The sequence below is a fragment of the Lepidochelys olivacea genome (genome assembly GCF_965140295.1).
Source record: "Lepidochelys olivacea isolate rLepOli2 genome assembly, chromosome: 23".
Lineage (NCBI taxonomy): Eukaryota > Metazoa > Chordata > Testudines > Cheloniidae > Lepidochelys > Lepidochelys olivacea.
Genome location: NC_140433.1, coordinates 11,841,142 through 11,860,382, shown reverse-complemented (window position 1 = coordinate 11,860,382; position 19,241 = coordinate 11,841,142). Strand labels below are relative to the sequence as shown.

At 66.2% G+C, this 19,241-nt stretch overlaps 1 pseudogene across 1 annotated transcript in view; it reads right to left on the bottom strand.

Annotated features, from left to right (window-relative positions):
• LOC311511978 (leukocyte immunoglobulin-like receptor subfamily A member 2) overlaps nt 1-19,241 on the bottom strand; it is an 873,498-nt pseudogene that overhangs the window by 285,257 nt on the left and 569,000 nt on the right. The gene's annotated exons all lie outside the window — the stretch shown is intronic.

The window sequence follows — 19,241 nt, the reverse complement described above, 5'->3', positions numbered from 1 at the left end:
TAGCTGGGGAAAGACGCATGAGCTCATCGCGCCCGGCTGCAGCCACCACCCCCCTCCCCGCCCCCCCCCCAGGGTCCCTTCACAGCTACAGCACCCAGCCCTGCTCCCCAACCACCCCTCAGGCACCCAGAGACAGGGATCAGTCCCCACAGAGGCGAGGGAAAAGAACCCTGGAGTCCTGATTCCCAGCCCCCATGCTCTACACATTAGACACCACTCCCCCCTCCAGAGTTGGAGATGGAACCCAGGAATCCTGTCTGCCCTTCAGCAGCCCACACTCCAGTAGGGGGCAGAGCCCATCTCACCCCCGCCTGGGTTTTCCCTGCAGGTGCTTTTGGTTTGGCCGTTTGTCTGGCTCAGCATCAGCACGGAGCTGGGGCTGGAGGGGGGAACATGGGGGTACAGGGCCAGGCAGAGGTGGGGCCTGGGTGCAGGGTGGGAGGGACCGTGGCTGGGGGCAGGGTGGGCATCAGGTCGGCTCTAAATACCCACAGCTGAAACTGATCCGCAGTGTCAGTGAAATCCAGCTCAGGCCAGACGGCCAGAGACAGGTGCCACCTGTCGCGGGATCCCCCAGTGCCCCGCTGCAGCCGCCGGCAAAGGGCACCCGGCGCGCCGGTCCCTGGCTCGCCCTGGGCCCCACAACTGCCCTCGGCACAGCCCCACAGCGCAGCCCCAGCTCCCAACACATGTGTCCAGGCCACACCTAGTGCGACGGGGCCCTGATCTCGGTGACTGTGTCTGGGCAGCGCCCGGCCCGACGGTGCCCCCATCTCGGTGACTCTGTCTGGACAGCGCCCGGCCCGACGGGGCCCCCATCTCGGTGACTGTGTCTGGACAGCGCCCGGCCCGACGGTGCCCCCATCTCGGTGACTCTGTGTCTGGGCTGCGCCCGGCCCGACGGTGCCCCGATCTCGGTGACTCTGTCTGGACAGCGCCCGGCCCGATGGGGCCCCCATCTCGGTGACTGTGTCTGGGCAGCGCCCAGCGCGACGGGGCCCCGATCTCGGTGACTCTGTGCCTGGGCAGCGCCCAGCCCGACGGGGCCCCCATCTCGGTGATTGTGTCTGGGCAGCGCCCGGCCCGACAGTGCCCCCATCTCGGTGATTGTGTCTGGGCAGCGCCCGGCCCGACAGTGCCCCCATCTCGGTGACTCTGTGTCTGGGCAGCGCCCGGCCCGACGGTGCCCCCATCTCGGTGACTCTGTCTGGACAGCGCCCGGCCCGACGGGGCCCCCATCTCGGTGACTGTGTCTGGACAGCGCCCGGCCCGACGGTGCCCCCATCTCGGTGACTCTGTGTCTGGGCTGCGCCCGGCCCGACGGTGCCCCGATCTCGGTGACTCTGTCTGGACAGCGCCCGGCCCGATGGGGCCCCCATCTCGGTGACTGTGTCTGGGCAGCGCCCAGCGCGACGGGGCCCCGATCTCGGTGACTCTGTGCCTGGGCAGCGCCCAGCCCGACGGGGCCCCCATCTCGGTGATTGTGTCTGGGCAGCGCCCGGCCCGACAGTGCCCCCATCTCGGTGACTCTGTGTCTGGGCTGCGCCCGGCCCGACGGTGCCCCCATCTCGGTGACTCTGTGTCTGGGCTGCGCCCGGCCCGACGGTGCCCCGATCTCGGTGACTCTGTGTCTGGACAGCGCCCGGCCCGACGGGGCCCCCATCTCGGTGACTGTGTCTGGACAGCGCCCGGCCCGATGGGGCCCCCATCTCGGTGACTGTGTCTGGGCAGCGCCCGGCCCGACGGGGCCCCGATCTCGGTGACTGTGTCTGGGCAGCGCCCAGCGCGACGGGGCCCCGATCTCGGTGACTCTGTGCCTGGGCAGCGCCTGGCACGACAGGGCCCCCGATCTCGGTGACTGTGTCTGGACAGTGCCCGGCACGACGGGGCCCCCGATCTCGGTGACTGTGTCTGGACAGCGCCCGGCCCGACGGGGCCCCTGATCTCGGCGACTCTGTCTGGACAGCGCCCGGCCCGACGGGGTCCCGATCTCAGAGACTGTGTTTGGGCAGCGCCCAGCGCGACGGGGCCCCAATCTCGGTGACTGTGTCTGGGCAGCGCCGGCCCGACGGGGCCCCGATCTCAGTGACTGTGTTTGGGCAGCGCCCGGCCCGACGGGGCCCCAATCTCAGAGACTGTGTTTGGGCAGCGCCTGGCGCGACGGGGCCCCGATCTCAGTGACTGTGTCTGGGCAGCGCCCGGCCCGACGGGGCCCCGATCTCGGTGACTGTGTCTGGGCAGCGCCTGGCACGACGGGGCCCCGATCTCGCTGACTCTGTGTCTGAGGAGTGAGGAGTTCGGGTGCTGAGCCAGAAAAAGGACCCAGGAGTCCTGACTCTCACACACGCCCCCTCCCCCGTACTAACTCCTGAAGGCGCAAGAGTCACATCCCCCTCTCCTGGTCAAACCCAGGACTCCTGGGTTCTCCCCAGCTCTGGGAGCGGGGTGGGGACTAATGGTTAGAGAGGGGGTAGGGAGCAGGACGCCTGGGTTCTCCCCGGCTCTGGGAGGGGGGTGGGGTCTAGGGTCAGCCCAGGGGCGGGTCCCTGCTGAGCCAGCAGCGCGAGTGGCGGTGTCGGGTGACCGGCAGGTGGGGGCTTTTCACACGTGGGGGGGGGATCGCAGCTGCTGCCCCCCCTCTTTATCGGGGCAGCTGTGACATCACCGGCCCGCGGTCCCCCCCCCAAGCCTGCAGAGCCCGCCCGTGACCGGCCCCAGCGCCCCCCACGCAGCCGGGCCGGGACCTGCGGGGAGAGACCGACCGAGCCGGGCCGGACAGCGACCGGGACAGTCACCGCGCGGCGCTGGTGGGTGGGACCCCGATCCCCGAACCTGCCCCCTGGGGCCTCCCGATCCCCCAGCCCTTCCCCTGGGAGCCCCGATCCCCCCAACCTGCCCCCTGGTAGCCCCCCAACCTGCCCCCCGATCCCCAACCTTCCCCCTGGTGCCCTCCGTTCCCCCCAACCTGCCCCCTGGATGCCCGATCCCCCAGCCCGCCCCCGGAGCTCCCCCGATGCACCCAACATGCCCCCTGGGGCCCCCGATCCCCCAACCGGGCCCCTGATACTCCAAACCCGCCCCCTGGGCCCCATGATCCCCCCCAACCTGCCCCTTGGGGCCCCAATCCCCTCAACCCACCCCCTCAGGCCCCGATCCCCCAACCTGCCCCCCGGTCCCTCCAACCCACCTCCTGGGACCCCCAATAACCCCAACCTCACCCTATGATCCCCCCAACCTGCCCCCTGGGCCCCCCTGATCTCCCAACATCCCCCCTGGGGCCCCCCAATCCCCCAACCTGCTCCGTGGGTACCCTAATACTCTCTACACACCCCCTGGGCCCTGTGATCCCCCCAACCTGCTTTCTGGGGCCCTGTACTCCCCCCAACCTGCCCCTCGGTCCCTCCAACCTGCCCCCTGGGGCCTTCTGATCCCCCTAAACCACCCCTGGGCCCCCCAACCTGCTCTCTGGGGCCCTGTGATCCCCCCAGCCCACCCCCTGGGGCACCAGATACCCCCAACTTCCCCCATGAAGCCCCCAATCCCCCAGCCTGCCCCCTGGAGCCTCCAACCTTCCCCCCTTGAGACCCGATCCCCCCAGCCTGCCCTCTAGGGCCCCTGATATCTGGAATCCCCTTAACCTGTTCTCTGGGGTCCCATGATCCCCCCAGCCTGCCCCTTGGGGCCCCTAATCCTCACAATGCAACCCCTAGAGCCTCCCTCCAACCTGCCCCCTTGAGACCCGATCCCCCCAACTCACCCCCTGGGGCCCCCAATCCCTCTGACCTGCCTCCCGATACCCCCAACCCACCCCCTGGGGGCCTCCAACTTGCCTTCTGGAGCCCCACAATCCCCCCCAACCCACTCTCTGGAGCCCTGTGATCTCCCCAGCCTGTCCCTTGGGGCCCCCGATCCCCCCAACCTGCCCTCTGGAGCCCCAATCCCCCAAAGTGCCCCTGACCCCCCTATCTGCCTCCTGGGGCCCGAACCTGCTCCCTGGAGCTCCCAATCCCCACTACCCACCCCCTGGAATTCCCCAATCCCGCAAATTGGCCTCCTGTACCCCCTGATCTCCCAACCTGCTCCTTGGGGCCACCTGATCCCCCACCTGCTCCCTAGAGCCTCCAACCCATAACTCAGCCCCTAGATCCCCCAACTGGATCCCCCCAAACCTGACCGCTCTCCCCAATCCTGACCCCCAGTCGATTTCCCTTCACCCAGTCCTGCCCCAGCCCCCCCAAATCTGCCCCCCAAGACATCCCTGCCCTCAAACCTGCCCCCAATCCCTTTCCCACAAAATCTGATCTCCCAAATCTGTCCCCCTATAGCCCCCCTGAAATCTGCCCTCTGGATCTTCATGTCCCAGAATGTGCCCCACCAGGTCCCCCTGCTGTCTGACCCTGCCTCCCAATCTCCCCCCCCCAGATATGCCTGTCTCTAAACTGTCCCATCCTGTCCCCCAAGCTCCCTAGATCGGCCCCCAGATCTCCTCTCCCCTCTCCCCTTTGTTCTCTCCCCCTCCACACAGAGCCCCCTAGATCTGCCCTTCACCCCCGCCCGCGCCCCCATCCCAGCCTCCCCCCTCAGCAAGGAGCTGGGATGTGTGTCTAGGATTAAAATGACCCCCTATGCAGGAAAAAATCTCTGTCCCAACAGGATTAGAACTGAGGGAGGGGTGTGCTGGGAACCAGGACTCCTGGGTCCTTTCCTGGCTTGGGGTGCGGTGGGGAGGGGAGGGGAGAGGTGGTTAGAGCAGGGGGGCTGGGAGCCAGGACTCCTGGGTTCTATCCCTGGCTCTGGGAGGGGTGTGGCATGTAGTGGTTAGCGCAGTGGGGCACTGGAAGTCAGGACTCCTGGGTTCTTTCCCAGCTCTGGGAGGGGAGTGGGGGCTAGTGGTTAGAACAGGGGGGCTGGGAGCCACTGAGTGAGAGTTTCTGAGTGTTCCCTGCATGCCATTATCCACCCCGGGACATTTCAATCTCCCTCAATTTATGGGGGCCCCTTTCTTGGGGGAGGGGTTATTCAGTCACAAGCTCTATCTGTGACCCCCACATTCTCCTTCTGTCTCTCCTCCCTGCTGGATTGTTTTGGGATCCCCCCAGCCCAGGGCAGCCAGCCAGGTGCCCCCCCATTCACGCTCGATACCCCCAGCCCTGACCATGACCCTGCTGGCCTCCGAGCGCTCCATGCTGATCCGCAGCAAGTTCCGATCCGGTGAGTGGGGCCGGGAAACGGGCCCCCCGCTCCCCTGTCCTGCATGCCAGGGTCCCCAAGGCCTCATTCTGGCCCACCTGAGGTCCCGCCTCTGCCCGGATGCCTGGGTCCCAGAGCTGAAGGGATTCCTCTGCTGGGGGGAGGGGGGTGTCTGTGAACAAAACAACCCTGCCCCCTCCTGGCCGGGGCAAAACCCAGGCCCTGGTTTAGCCCCAAAGGGCGGGGGGGGGGGCTGAGTGGCACCAGTGGCGGAAAGGGGGCAGGGTGATCCCCCAACCCCCATGGCCATCACCATCCCCCTCCCAAGCTGGGGTCTGGAGCTCTGCGCTGCAGGGCCCCCGCCAGCCTGCTCTGCCGGGAGATAGTAGGCAGCCCTGTGGGGGTTAATGAATCAGGATCCCCCCCCGGAAATGAGCTTCTCCTTCACTTCCTGTCCTAAATCTCCTCTTGGCTGCCTGTTCAACAGCCCCGCAGCCACCCCAGAGCCAGCCGCAGCCCACAGTCTCAGAGCCAGAGTCTGCAGCCCAGCGCCCCCTGCTGAGCCCCCGCAGCCCAGCGCCCCCGCTGAGCCCCCGTCCCTCCCTGCAGCACAGGGGCCCCCGCTGAGCCCCCAGGGGTATTTCATGGGTGGGGGTTATATGGGGTGGGGAGAGGGTGGTCCTGTGGGGGATGGGGTGTCTCATGTTACTGGCTCCCGGAATAGCTCTCGGTCCCCTCACCCCAGCTGCCACCCGCCGGACACCTGCTAGGGGGGCGGGGGGAGGATAAGAATAGAAGGGAGCGCCATGCCCCTCCCCCCTCCTCTGCTGCTCCCCTCCCATGCCCCACCCCTTCCCCCACCTGCCCCTCGCTGGCCCCTCCTTCTCCCCCTCCGGTCCTCTGCTGCCCCACCCCATGCACCCCAATCCCATGCTCCTCTCCCCTGCCCCCCTTTTCCTCCCGGGTGGGAACTGAGAGGCAGCAGGGGCTGGGGGGGTTGCCCAGGATTGTGGGGCTGCATGCAGAGCTCTGGGGGGGACCCTGGGATGGGGGGGAAAAGGGGATTCCTGGGGGGAGGGGCTGGTGGTCCCACCCCCCCTGACTGTTTTCTCCCCCCCCCCAGTGCTGCAGCTGAGGATGCAGCATCGCAGATCCCAGGAGCAGCATCTCCTGACACGTGAGTGGGACCAAGGGGTTGGAATGGGGCAGGGCTGTTAAGGAGTAGGTCCATGGGGGAGGGGGAGGGGGCAGGGGCAGGGGGCCCTGGAGGTGTTGGGTAACCAACCACAGCATGTCTGTGATGGAGCCCAACCTCGCAGCCCTCCTTGGTTTCCAGGGACGCCTCTCCTACTGAGGGTGGAGGGCTCTAATCTTCTCATCTCTCCCCACAGCTCTGACCAAGCCTGTCCCGACCTACCTGGAGGTGAACGGGACCCCAGAGCAGAGCCGGGTGAGCAAGCAGGATGGCCTGGGGGCAGGAGAGACTTGTGTGGCTATGTTGCTGCTGCAAGGCAGGCTGGGTAATGGAATATGCAAACGACCCCCCCACCCACTGGAGGGGCTGATTGTGCTGGAGACGCATTCAGGTGGAAGGGAGTCAAATTCCCATTGGACAGTGGGGGAAACTGAGCCACAGAGAGGGGAAGGGACTCGCAGGGGAGAGAATCCAGGAGTCCTGGTTCCAATACCCCCCCCCCCAACCAGTAGACCCCACTCCCCTCCCAGAGCCAGGAGAGAACCCAGGTGTCCTGGTTCCCAGCCCCCACCCCCTCTAACCACTAGACGCCACAACCCTCCTAGAGCTGGGGAGAGAACAGGAGCCCTGGATCCCAGTCCCCACTGCTCTAACCACTAGACCCCACTCCCACCCCTCGGCAACCAGTGCTCCTGCCCTGCTCCCCCCCAGCACCCCAATACCCCCCTTTGTTGTTCCAGGCTGTTCTGACCCCCACCCCTTACAGGCCAACGAGACCCTGAAGGTGAAAGTCCAGACGAGAACCCACAAACCAGGAGCTGCCAAGGGCCAGTTCACAGAAGGTAGGTGCTGCCCGGACACCTGGGTCCCCAATCCCACACTCCGGCTCATCTGGGGTCCCCCCCCACCAGGACATCTGGGTCCCCAATCCTTTGCCCCAGCCCATCTAGGGCTCACCTGCCTGGCTGCCTGGGGTCCTGGTTCCTTCTCCCAGATGTCTGGGTCCCGTGACTGGCACAGCCAGATCAGTGCATGGCACTTGGGCTTCTCGCACCCATGACCTGTGCCCTCCCCACTCATGCTGTGCCCCCCCCCCGGCAGAGTCTGGGGGGGACCCCTCAGAGCGGAAGGAGAAGAAGACGCGTCTGGCCGAGGATCTGAAGGAGAAACTCCTGCAACGGCCGGGGCCGCTGGAACTCGTGACGAAAAACATCCTTTCCCTGGACGCCAGCCTCAAAGATGCTGTGAAAGGTAGGGCAGGCCCCAGGACTCCTGGGTTCTCTCCCCGGATCTGGGAGGGGAGTGGGCTCTAGTGGGTAGATCGGGGGGGGGGGGGGGCTGAGATCCAGGACTCCTGGGTTCTCTCCCCAGCTCTGGGAGGGGAGTGGCGTCTAGTGGGTAGAGCGGGGGCTGAGATCCAGGACTCCTGGGTTCTCTCCCCAGCTCTGGGAGGGGAATGGGGTCTAGTGGTTAGATCGGGGGGGGGGGCTGAGATCCAGGACTCCTGGGTTCTCTCCTCGGATCTGGGAGGGGAGTGGCGTCTAGTGGATAGAGCGGGGGCTGAGATCCAGGACTCCTGGGTTTTCTCCCCGGATCTGGGAGGGGAGTGGGGTCTAGTGGGTAGAGCGGGGGGGGGACTGGGGATAGGGGGGATGCGTTCTGGGGATGGGGGGCCGGCTGGCTCAGGGGGGCAGGTGAAATTTTCGAGACATCTCTAATTCCCTCCCCCCCCCCCAGCAGCTGATCCAGCCCCTGCTGCCTCTGGGACCTTCCTATTAGAGGAGGATCTCAGCACCTCTTCATCGTCCTCCTCCTCTTCCTCCCCGTGCTTCACCCCCTGCCTGGGGGGGCCCCCCGGCAACCCATCCCCGCCCTCGGCCTCAGCGGCCGCTGTCCAGGTGAGATACATGGGGGAGCCCAGAGCTGGGGACAGGAGGGGGCTGCGGGTCGGGAGTGAGGGGCACTGGCTGAGCTGGGGGGTGCCCTTGGTCTCTGCTGCCATCTGGTGTCTGGATTTTTCCACTGCAGTTACCACAGTGGGGGGGTGTGGGGCGGGGGTGCTGCAAGCCAGGACTCCTGGGTTCTATCCCCGGCTCTGGAAGAGGAGTGGGGTCTAGTGGTTAGAGTTGGGGGGGAGGAGGGGGGCTGCCCAGGACTCCTGGGTTCTATCCCTGCTCTGTGACTCCTTGGCTTTCTGGGCCCCTGTCCCTGCAGCCGGAGCTGCTGTCGATCCTGGAGTCCCTGCCCCCCTCGGTGCCTGCCCCGGACCCCAATTCCCAGACTCCTGCGGGCAGCCCCCCGGCTAAGGCCCCGGCCTCGCTGCCCAAGGTCTGTGCCAGGCTGGGATGGGACCGGGGGTGGGGGGCTGTGGGACGGGTCCCCAGCAGGAACTGGGAGGGGTTTGTAGGGGGGCTGGAGCTGGGGTGTCCCATCCAGGGGGTGGGTGTTGGGGGTCCCATCCAGGGGGTCCGAGCAGGGGGTGGGTGTTGGGGTGTCCCAGCGGGGGGATGGGGAAGCGGGGCCAGCATTGAGATGCCCCAGCTGGGAAGTGGGGGGGCCAGAATTGGGGTGTTCCAGTGGGGGATGTGAGGCTGGAGTTGGGGTGATCCCAGTGGTGGGGTGGGGTGGGGAGGGGGCCCCACTTGGTGGGTCCCAGCCAGATTCTCCCCCCTTCCCCAGGCCCCCCCACGCCCCAAGAAGGCAAAGGACCCCAAGCCCAAGGTGAGGAAGTTGAAGTACCACCAGTACGTGCCCCCCGCGGCCCGTCCCCCCCGGGCCCCGGCCCCCCTGGACGCCGCCTACGCCCGCCTGCTCCAGCAGCAGCAGCTCTTCCTCCAGCTTCAGATCCTGCAGCGACAGCAGCCGCCGGCCCCCCCGGGACCCCCCACAGCGCTGTGCGTGCCAGCCCTGCACCCCCTGAGTGCCAGGTACCCCCAACTATCCCTGCACCCCCTGAGTGCCAGGTACCCCTGCACCCCCTGAGTGCCAGGTACCCCCAACTATCCCTGCACCCCCTGAGTGCCAGGTACCCCTGCACCCCCTGAGTGCCAGGTACCCCCCAACTATCCCTGCACCCCCTGAGTGCCAGGTACCCCCAACTATCCCTGCACCCCCTGAGTGCCAGGTACCCCCTGCACCCCCTGTGTGCCAGGTACCCCCCAACTATCCCTGCACCCCCTGAGTGCCAGGTACCCCCAACTATCCCTGCACCCCCTGAGTGCCAGGTACCCCCTGCACCCCCTCAGTGCCAGGTACCCCCAACTATCCCTGCACCCCCTCAGTGCCAGGTACCCCCTGCACCCCCTGAGTGCCAGGTACCCCCAACTATCCCTGCACCCCCTGAGTGCCAGGTACCCCCCAACTCCCCCTGCACCCCCTCAGTGCCAGGTACCCCCTGCACCCCCTCAGTGCCAGGTACCCCCAACTATCCCTGCACCCCCTCAGTGCCAGGTACCCCCCTGCACCCCCTGAGTGCCAGGTACCCCCGCACCCCCTGAGTGCCAGGTACCCCCAACTATCCCTGCACCCCCTGAGTGCCAGGTACCCCCCAACTCCCCCTGCACCCCCTCAGTGCCAGGTACCCCCAACTATCCCTGCACCCCCTGAGTGCCAGGTACCCCCAACTCCCCCTGCACCCCCTCAGTGCCAGGTACCCCCAACTATCCCTGCACCCCCTCAGTGCCAGGTACCCCCTGCACCCCCTCAGTGCCAGGTACCCCCAACTATCCCTGCACCCCCTCAGTGCCAGGTACCCCTGCACCCCCTGAGTGCCAGGTACCCCCAACTATCCCTGCACCCCCTCAGTGCCAGGTACCCCCAACTATCCCTGCACCCCCTGAGTGCCAGGTACCCCCCAACTCCCCCTGCACCCCCTCAGTGCCAGGTACCCCCAACTATCCCTGCACCCCCTCAGTGCCAGGTACCCCCTGCACCCCCTCAGTGCCAGGTACCCCCAACTATCCCTGCACCCCCTCAGTGCCAGGTACCCCTGCACCCCCTGAGTGCCAGGTACCCCCAACTATCCCTGCACCCCCTGAGTGCCAGGTACCCCCAACTATCCCTGCACCCCCTGAGTGCCAGGTACCCCCCAACTCCCCCTGCACCCCCTCAGTGCCAGGTACCCCCAACTATCCCTGCACCCCCTCAGTGCCAGGTACCCCCCTGCACCCCCTCAGTGCCAGGTACCCCCCTGCACCCCCTGAGTGCCAGGTACCCCCAACTATCCCTGCACCCCCTGAGTGCCAGGTACCCCTGCACCCCCTGAGTGCCAGGTACCCCCAACTATCCCTGCACCCCCTGAGTGCCAGGTACCCCCCAACTCCCCCTGCACCCCCTGAGTGCCAGGTACCCCTGCACCCCCTGAGTGCCAGGTACCCCCAACTATCCCTGCACCCCCTGAGTGCCAGGTACCCCCCAACTCCCCCTGCACCCCCTCAGTGCCAGGTACCCCCAACTATCCCTGCACCCCCTCAGTGCCAGGTACCCCCAACTCCCCCTGCACCCCCTCAGTGCCAGGTACCCCCCTGCACCCTCTGCACCCTCTGAGTGCCAGGTACCGCCCAACTATCCCTGCACCCCCTCAGTGCCAGGTACCCCCTGCACCCCCTGAGTGCCAGGTACCCCCCAACTATCCCTGCACCCCCTCAGTGCCAGGTACCCCCTGCACCCCCTCAGTGCCAGGTACCCCCAACTATCCCTGCACCCCCTGAGTGCCAGGTACCCCTGCACCCCCTGAGTGCCAGGTACCCCCCAACTCCCCCTGCACCCCCTCAGTGCCAGGTACCCCCCTGCACCCCCTGAGTGCCAGGTACCGCCCAACTATCCCTGCACCCCCTCAGTGCCAGGTACCCCCCTGCACCCCCTCAGTGCCAGGTACCCCCCAACTATCCCTGCACCCCCTCAGTGCCAGGTACCCCCTGCACCCCCTCAGTGCCAGGTACCCCCCAACTCCCCCTGCACCCCCTGAGCACCAGGTACCCCCCTGCACCTCCCTGAACCCCCTGAGTGCCAGGTACCCCCCAACTCCCCCTGCACCCCCTCAGTGCCAGGTACCCCCCTGCACCTTCCTGCACCCCCTGAGTTCCAGGTACCCCCCAACTATCCCTGCACCCCCTCAGTGCCAGGTACCCCCCTGCACTCCTGAGTGCCAGGTACCCCCCAACTTCCCCTGCACCCCCGAGTGCCAGGTACCCCCCTGCACCTCCGAGTGCTAGGTACCCCCCAACTGTCCCTGCACCCTCTGAGTGCCAGGTACCCCCCCCGTACCCCCCTGTACTCCCTGAGTGCCAGGTACCCCCCAACTCCCCCTGCACCCCCTGCGCACCAGGTACCCCCTGCACCCCCTCAGTGCCAGGTACCCCCTGCACCCCCTCAGCGCCAGGTACCCCCCGGTACTCCCTCAGTGCCAGGTACCCCCCCTGCACCTCCCTGCACCCCCTGAGTTCCAGGTACCCCCCCAACTATCCCTGCACCCCCTCAGTGCCAGGTACCCCCCTGCACTCCTGAGTGCCAGGTACCCCCCAACTTCCCCCGCACCTCCGAGTGCTAGGTACCCCCCCGCACCTCCGAGTGCTAGGTACCCCCCCAACTATCCCTGCACCCCCTCAGTGCCAGGTACCCCCCTGAACTCCCTGTGCCCCCTGAGCACCAGTTACCCCCAACCCCCACTGAACCCTCTCAATCCCCCCTAACTGAATCTGCCCCCTCTAACTCCTCCTCTCTCTCTGCCCCCCCCCAGTATTTCCCCAGATCCGGTGATCACCTTCGCGGCCCCCCAAATCACCCTGGCAGCCCCGCCCACACCCCTCACCCCTCCTGTGCCCCCCAAGCCTGAGCTGCTGCCTGCCAACCTGGATGACCTGACAGTGAGTGTGTCTGTGAGGGGGCAAAGCTGGGGAGGACCCTGATCTTTCTCCTGCTCCCCCATGGGGGCAGACTGGCGGGGGGGCTGCCAGGGTGGAGGAGGAGGAAATGGGGAGTGGGGATTTGGGGGTTGTGAGGGAATGGGGGAGGGTCATGGGCGTGGGGGGGTTGTGACGGGGTGGGGAGGGGTTATTGGAAGGGTGGGGGTGGGGCTGTGAAGGGGTGGGGAGGGGAGTTATTGGAGGGGTGGGGGGATTATGAGGGGACGGGGAGGGGTTATTGGAAGGGTGGGGGTGGGGCTGTGAAGGGGTGGGGAGGGGAGTTATTGGAGGGGTGGGGGGATTATGAGGGGGCGGGGAGGGGTTATTGGAAGGGTGGGGGTGGGGCTTGAGGGGTGGGGGGATTATAGGGATAGGGAGCTTGGGAGGGGCTAGAGGATTGGAGGGGCTCCCTCCTCTGCCAAGAAGACATCCTTGGGGGGGTGGAACGGGGGCGTCCGTCTGTGCCCCCCCCCACTGACACCCCCCTCACCCCCAGGTGTCAGAGCTCCGCCAGCAGCTGCGCCAGCGCGGGCAGCCGGTGTCGGGCACCAAGCCGGCCCTGCTGGAGCGGCTGAAGCCCTTCCAGGTGCGGGGGGCCCCGGGGCCGCCCCCCCCGGCCCTGCCCCCCGCCGACCGGGCGCTGAGGGAGAAGCAGCGGCTCATTGAGAGCCTGACCTGGGAGCTGCGGCGGGAGCAGCAGGAGGCCGACGACCTGCGGGAGGAGCTGCAGCTGCGCAAGTGCCGGCGAGGCCGCCCGGAGGGGGAGCCCCGGCCCCCCTCGCCCCTGGCCAGCCCCGGCCCCCAGCCCCCCGCCGGGGAGACCGCCGAGGGCACGGCCCCTGGGAGAGAGGGCTTCCTGGTGAGAGCTGGGGGCGGGGCTTGTGTGCCGGGGGCGGGGCATGATCGGGGTGAGGGCGGGTGTGCCGGGGGCGGGGCTTGTGTGCCGGGGGCGGGGCATGATCGGGGTGAGGGCGGGTGTGCCGGGGGCGGGGCTTGTGTGCCGGGGGCGGGGCATGATCGGGGTGGGAGCATGCGTGCCGGGGGCGGGGCAGGATTAGGGTGGGAGCATGCGTGTTGGGGGCGGGGCATGATCAGGGGCGGGGAGGATGGGCCAAATTGCCGGGCGCATGGCAGTGGGTGTGGCCGTACCATAATTGGAGTGGGCGGAGCAATCAGAGAGGGTGGGGCATCCCAGGTAAGCGGGGAGTGGCTGAGGGGGCGGGGTCATGACCAGCTGGTAGGGGAGGGGCACTCAGAGGGAGGCGGGGCCTAGCCAAGGAGGGAGGGGCAAAGGGCTGTGTGGGGAGCAGGGGATGAGCTGGGGGACTCTCAAATTTACCCCCGTGTCCCTCCCCCCTCAGGTTTTCTGCCCCCCTTCCTGTGAACCAATCGGGGAGGACCTAGAACTGCCCCTGCAGATCACGGCCAGCCCCGCCCCGGCCCCCCGCTCCCTGGAGGAGGAGCTGCAGGAGGCCATCCAGAAAGCCCAGGTACTGGGGGGGGTCCCCATATACCCAGCCCCCGTGCTCCACCCCAGAGGGGCAGTGCCCCAGTCTCTGCCCTTCACTCCCTTTCTCCCTCCCCGTCCACAGCTGGTCCCAAGTCAGTCGATTGAAGACATCCTGGAGGAGCCGCTGGGGTGTGCAGGTGAGAGCCAGGTACCCCCCCCGCCCTCAGCACTCGCCCCCCTGCCCCAGCCTGGTGTATGGGGTGCCATGGTGCAGGGGGCTCGGCCAGGGGCCCTGGGCTGTGGGGAGCTGGGCAGGGGGCTCCCCGGAGGAGGGGGATTCAGCGGGGGCCGTTGGGCTGCAGGGAGCGGCATGGGGGGCTCAGCGGGGGGCACTGGGCTGCGGGGAGCGGCATGGGGGACTCAGTGGGGGGCATTGGGCTGCAGAAAGCAGGGGAGGAGGGCTCAGCGGGGGGCGCTGGGCTGCGGGGAGCAGCATGGGGAGTTCCATTCAGCATCCCATGTCTATCTAACCCCCCAACACCCCCTCTCCAGGTGACCTGCTCCCCACGGATGCCCCCTTGCTGCTCCCCACGGAGCCCCGCAGGCCCCCCTCGCCCCTCAGCCAGCAGGGGGCACCCAGCAAGAAGCCCCGTCGCAGCCCGTCGGCAGCGGCCATCTTGGATTTCCCTGGCCACTATGACTTCCTCACCCCTCCCTCCTCCTCCTCCTCGTCCCCCTCGGACTCCCTGCGCGGGGTCTTCTCCCCGGAGCCCCCGGAGGGGCCCCCATCGCCCGGCCCCCGGCCTGCCTTCGACCCCGTCGATTGGCTGGAGGCCTTGACGGCTGGCCCGGCCTCAGGGATGGGGCCCGGTGCCCCCGGCGGCAGCAGCATCTTCTCCACTGACTTCTTTGACTCGCCCGAACTGAGCGTCAACCACATGATTGACCTGATGGTGGAGCAGTGGTAGGGGGTGCGGGCCTCCCTGGCCCGGCCATGGGGAGCCCCCCACCGCCACCCCAGAGATGCCAACCAATCACACCAATGCGGGCGCCATCTTGGATGGGCGACGTCAACTCTGGGCACCATCTTGCATGACTGGACCCATTGTTCGGAGTGATGTCAATCCGGGCGCCATGTTGGATGGGTGGAACCATTGTTCAGGGTGACATCAACTCCAGGCGCCATCTTGGATGGGTAGAAGCATTATTCTCAGTGACGTCAACTCCCGGCACCATCTTGGATAGGTTGAACCCTTATTTGGCATGACCTCAATTGCAGGTGTGATCTTGGATATTTGGAACCATTACTCCAGGTGACATCAACTCTGGGTGCCATCTTGGACGGGTGAAACCATTGTTTGCAGTGACGTCAACTCTAGGTGCCATTTTGGATGGTGATATCAATTCCAGATGCCATCTTGGATGGGTGAAACCATTGTTTGGGGTTGACATCAGCTCGGGATACCACCATTGATTGGTGAAGCCAACTGGATGCTATGTTGGATGGATGAAATCATTGCTTGGGGATGATGCCAACTCCAGACACCATCTTGGATGGTGAAACCATTTTACTGGGTGACGTCAACACTGGATGCCATCTTGGATGGATTAAACCATTGCTGTTTTGGTTGTCAGCCCCAAGGGGCATCTTGGAAGGATCAAACTGTTGGTGTTCAGAGTGATACGGTGCGTGGCTGCCATCTTATGTAAGTGATACCATAAGTGTTCAGGGTCACATCAGCTCCAGCTGTCATCTTGAATGGTTAAGCCATTGTTTGGGGGTGATGCCAGCTTCCACCACCATCTTAAATGGATCAGACCACTGGTGTTTGAGTCACGTCAGCTCCAAGTGCCATCTTGGATTGGTCCAGTCATTGGTGCTTGGGGTGATGCCAAGTCCAAATGCCCTCTTTATTTGGGCCGTACCATTTAATTGGACCTGAGTGTTTCATTGGCAGGTGGAAGGCAACTCCACCTGTGGGATGCCATCTTGTTTGGGACATACCACCTTTGACTCCAGTGTCTTACTGACCAGAGGGGAGGCTGTGGAAACCATCTTAGTTTGGATTGTACCATCTTTGGACCTAGCTGGGTTGGGAGTGGAGTGGCCAACTCTAGACACCATCTTGGACGGATCGTACCATTTTTTTAACCTCTTGTTTTACTGGCAGAGGGAGGTGGGAAATGGTGACTGTAGACGCCATCTTGGTTGGACTGTACCATCTCTGAGCCTAGTGTTCTATTGGGGGCTGCCCCACTCCCGCTGCCGCCCCCGGCCCTTTTCACTCTCCCCCCACTGGGACCGGGTCCTCCCCTCCTCCCAGAGCCCTTCACCTCCCTCCTCCCACCCAGGCTGCCCCCCAGCTCCTGGCCTCCTCCCATTTATACCCCGTCCCCCCCACCCCCACTGTGCCCTGCCTGATAATTAAGGGGTGGGGAGTCTCTGACCACTGGTGAGGGGGCAGCTCCCTAAGGGGGCTGAACTAGTGGGGGAGGTGTCGTAGCACGGGGGGCGGGGCGGGAGCTGACAGTGGCCAAAGGCTACTGAGAAATTTGGACTGATTGGGTGATAGGGCACTGCTCTGGGGAAGCTCGTAGCACCCCCCAGGCACTGCTGTGGGGAAGCTCGCAACCCCTTTGGGGCACTGCCGTGGGGAAGCTCACAACAGCGGAGCTCAACTCCTGTTTGCTCCCCAGAGTGGGGGTAGGGGCTCGTTATCACACACATCACTGTGGGGGGGCAGTGGAGGCTCTGGCCTCCCATGAGCCCCGATTCGCAGGGGACTGAGTAGAAACCCCCACTTATATCCAACCCCCCCAATACACCTGGAACTGCCTAGCCTCGTTCAAACCCCCGCCCCAGCTCCACAGTTCTGATGGCTCCGCCCACATGGATTGGGAGGCCCTTCCCCCAAGTGCTGGCTGGGGGAGGGGTCAGTCGAGGGGGGACTTCTGGAAGCCAAGCTGCTCCCCCCACACAATAAAGCCCCTTCCCACTGCACCGGCTGCCTCTGTGGTTTTTAACTCCAGCTGGGCAGGGCGGGGTCAGCTGAGGGGTTGTCCATAGGGAGGGAAACTGAGGCACAATGAGTTTGGCATAGAACCTAGGTGTCCTGGCTCCCAGCTCCCCCCTCCACCCTGCTCCAACCACTAGACACTGCTCCCTTCCCCAAAGCGGGGACAGAACCCAGGAGTCCGGGACGACAGTGCGTTGGCAATAAAATCCCATCTATTTCAACGTAGCGGGGGGAGGGGGTCCAGTACCCCCCTCGCCTCGGAGGTGGGAGGAACCAGTGCTGGGCTGGCGGGGGGGTTGGTTCCGGGGGTGGGGGCAGGTCATGTCTTCAGCTGCCCCCCCTGGCTGCCACCGTCCTCCTCGGGCACCTTCCCCTGGCGGCGATAGACGCAGGCGCTGTAGGGTGGGGAAGGCGGGTTAGGGAAGGAGAGTGGGGGAGCTGTTGGTGGGGGGGGAGACAGAGGCAGCATCTGCCCCCCACCCTGGCACAGGCCTTTCCCCCCATCCTCCCCCAGACATGCAGACCCTGGCACATGGGGGCCCTGCCCCCCTGGGGGAAGGGGTGGGGGGGACCCCGGTATCTGGACTCACCAGCCCCCGAGGAGCAGTAGGACCAGCCCGGCGCTGCTCCCGATGATGACCCAGACGGTCCAGTCTCCAGGCCCCCCCAGGAGGGTCGGGCTCCGTGGTGGGGGGGGCAGCGTCAGGGGCCCCAGCAGGGGCGGCAAAGGCGGTGAGGTGCTATTCCCCAGCAGGGGAGTCACTGCAATGGGGAGGGGACAGGTGTTAGAGGGGGGGGGGGCTGGCTCCTCTCCCAGCTCTGGGAGGGGAGTAGGGGCTAGTGGTTAGAACTGGGGGGAAGGGCTGGGGGCCAGGACTCCTGGGTTCTGTCCGCCTCACCTGTCACCTGGAAGCGCAGCTTGGAGCAGACCCAGCCCTGGGTGTTCAGCATCTCGCAGCGATAGTGCCCCGAGTCCTTCACTGTCGCCTCCTTCTTCACGAGGAAGGCGTCGGGGCCCGTGACTATGACCTGCTCCACGCCCCCCACCACCTGCCGGAGAGACACAGGGATCAGGCAGGCTGGGGGTCGGGAGTGAGGGGCACCGGCAGGGCTGCGGGGAGCCCAGGGCCAGGCTAGCCGGGGCTGGGGGTTGGGAGTGAGGGGCACCGGCAGAGCTGGGGGGTAGCTCAGGGCCAGGCTAGCAGGGGCTGCAGGTCAGGAGTGAGGGTCACCGACAAAGTTGGGGGGGAGCTCAGGGCTGGGCTGGCAGGGGCTGCGGGTCGGGAGTGAGGGTCACCGGCAGAGCTGGCGGGGGAGCTCAGGGCTGTGCTGGCAGGGGCTGTGGGTCGGGAGTGAGGGTCACCGGCAGAGCTGGGAGGGAGCTCAGGGCTGGGCTGACAGGGGCTGTGGGTCGGGAGTGAGGGGCCCTGTACCCGGTAGAAGCGGTAGCTCTTGGCCCCGTAGCTGGCACGGTGCCAGGTCAAGGCACAGTCCAGGATCAGGTCGTCCTCCTGCTGGACCTGCAGCCTCCGCTCTGCCAGAGACCCAGAGATCAGAGCTCATAACCGCCCCCCCCCCCGACCATCATCCACCCCAGTAACATCCCCCACATCGACCCCAGCAGTGTGCCCTGGATCACAGCAATTGGCCCATCCCTCCCTGTACCCCCCCCCGGGTCAGAGCAATGGGCCCATCCAGTCCAGCTTCTGACAGTGGCCAAAGTCAGATAGAGGGGACCCCATCGTTACCCACAATACACCTCACCATGTGGTGGGGAGGGGATTTTCCTTCCTGACCCTGCAGGAGGAGTCAGGCCCTGGAGCCTGAGAGTGAAACCCCAAAACAGGCTGGAGGCCTCTAGACCCTCCCCGAATCCCTTCACAGTCGACCCCCCCACATTGTCTGACTCCTCCATCCCTCCCTGGCACCCCCCGCTCACCCCCACAGCGCAGGTCCCGGTTGCAGGAGTAGATCTCGGTGCCACAGGCCCGACAGTCGATGAACTGGTGAACCATGCGCCCTGCGAAGAGGCGGGGGTCAGAGCCCAGTGGGGAGGTCAGAGCCGGGGGGCTGTCAGGGCCTAAGGGGTGGTCAGAGCCAGGGGTGGGGGGTCAGAGCCCTACAGAGAGGTGGTGGTCAGGGCCCGGGGGGGTGGGGGGGTGCCAGAGCCCTGCAGAGAGGCAGGGATCAGGGCCAAGAGGGGTGTCAGGGATGGTAGGGGTCAGAGCCCAGGGGGTGTCAGGGTTAGGGCCCTGCAGAGAGGCAGGGGTCAGAGCCCAGGGGGGAATCAGAGCCCCAGAAGCTGGGGTGGGGGGATGGCCCCTCGGGGAGTAAGGTTGGTGCCAATGTCCTGGGGGTCAGAACCTGACTTGCTGGGGGAATTGGACCCAGGCATTCAAGGGCTGGCGGGAGGTGAGGGATTACTGGGGGTCAGCAGGGAGGCCCTGAACAGCTGCAGGGGGGTTAGCATTAGGAGGTCAGGGCGC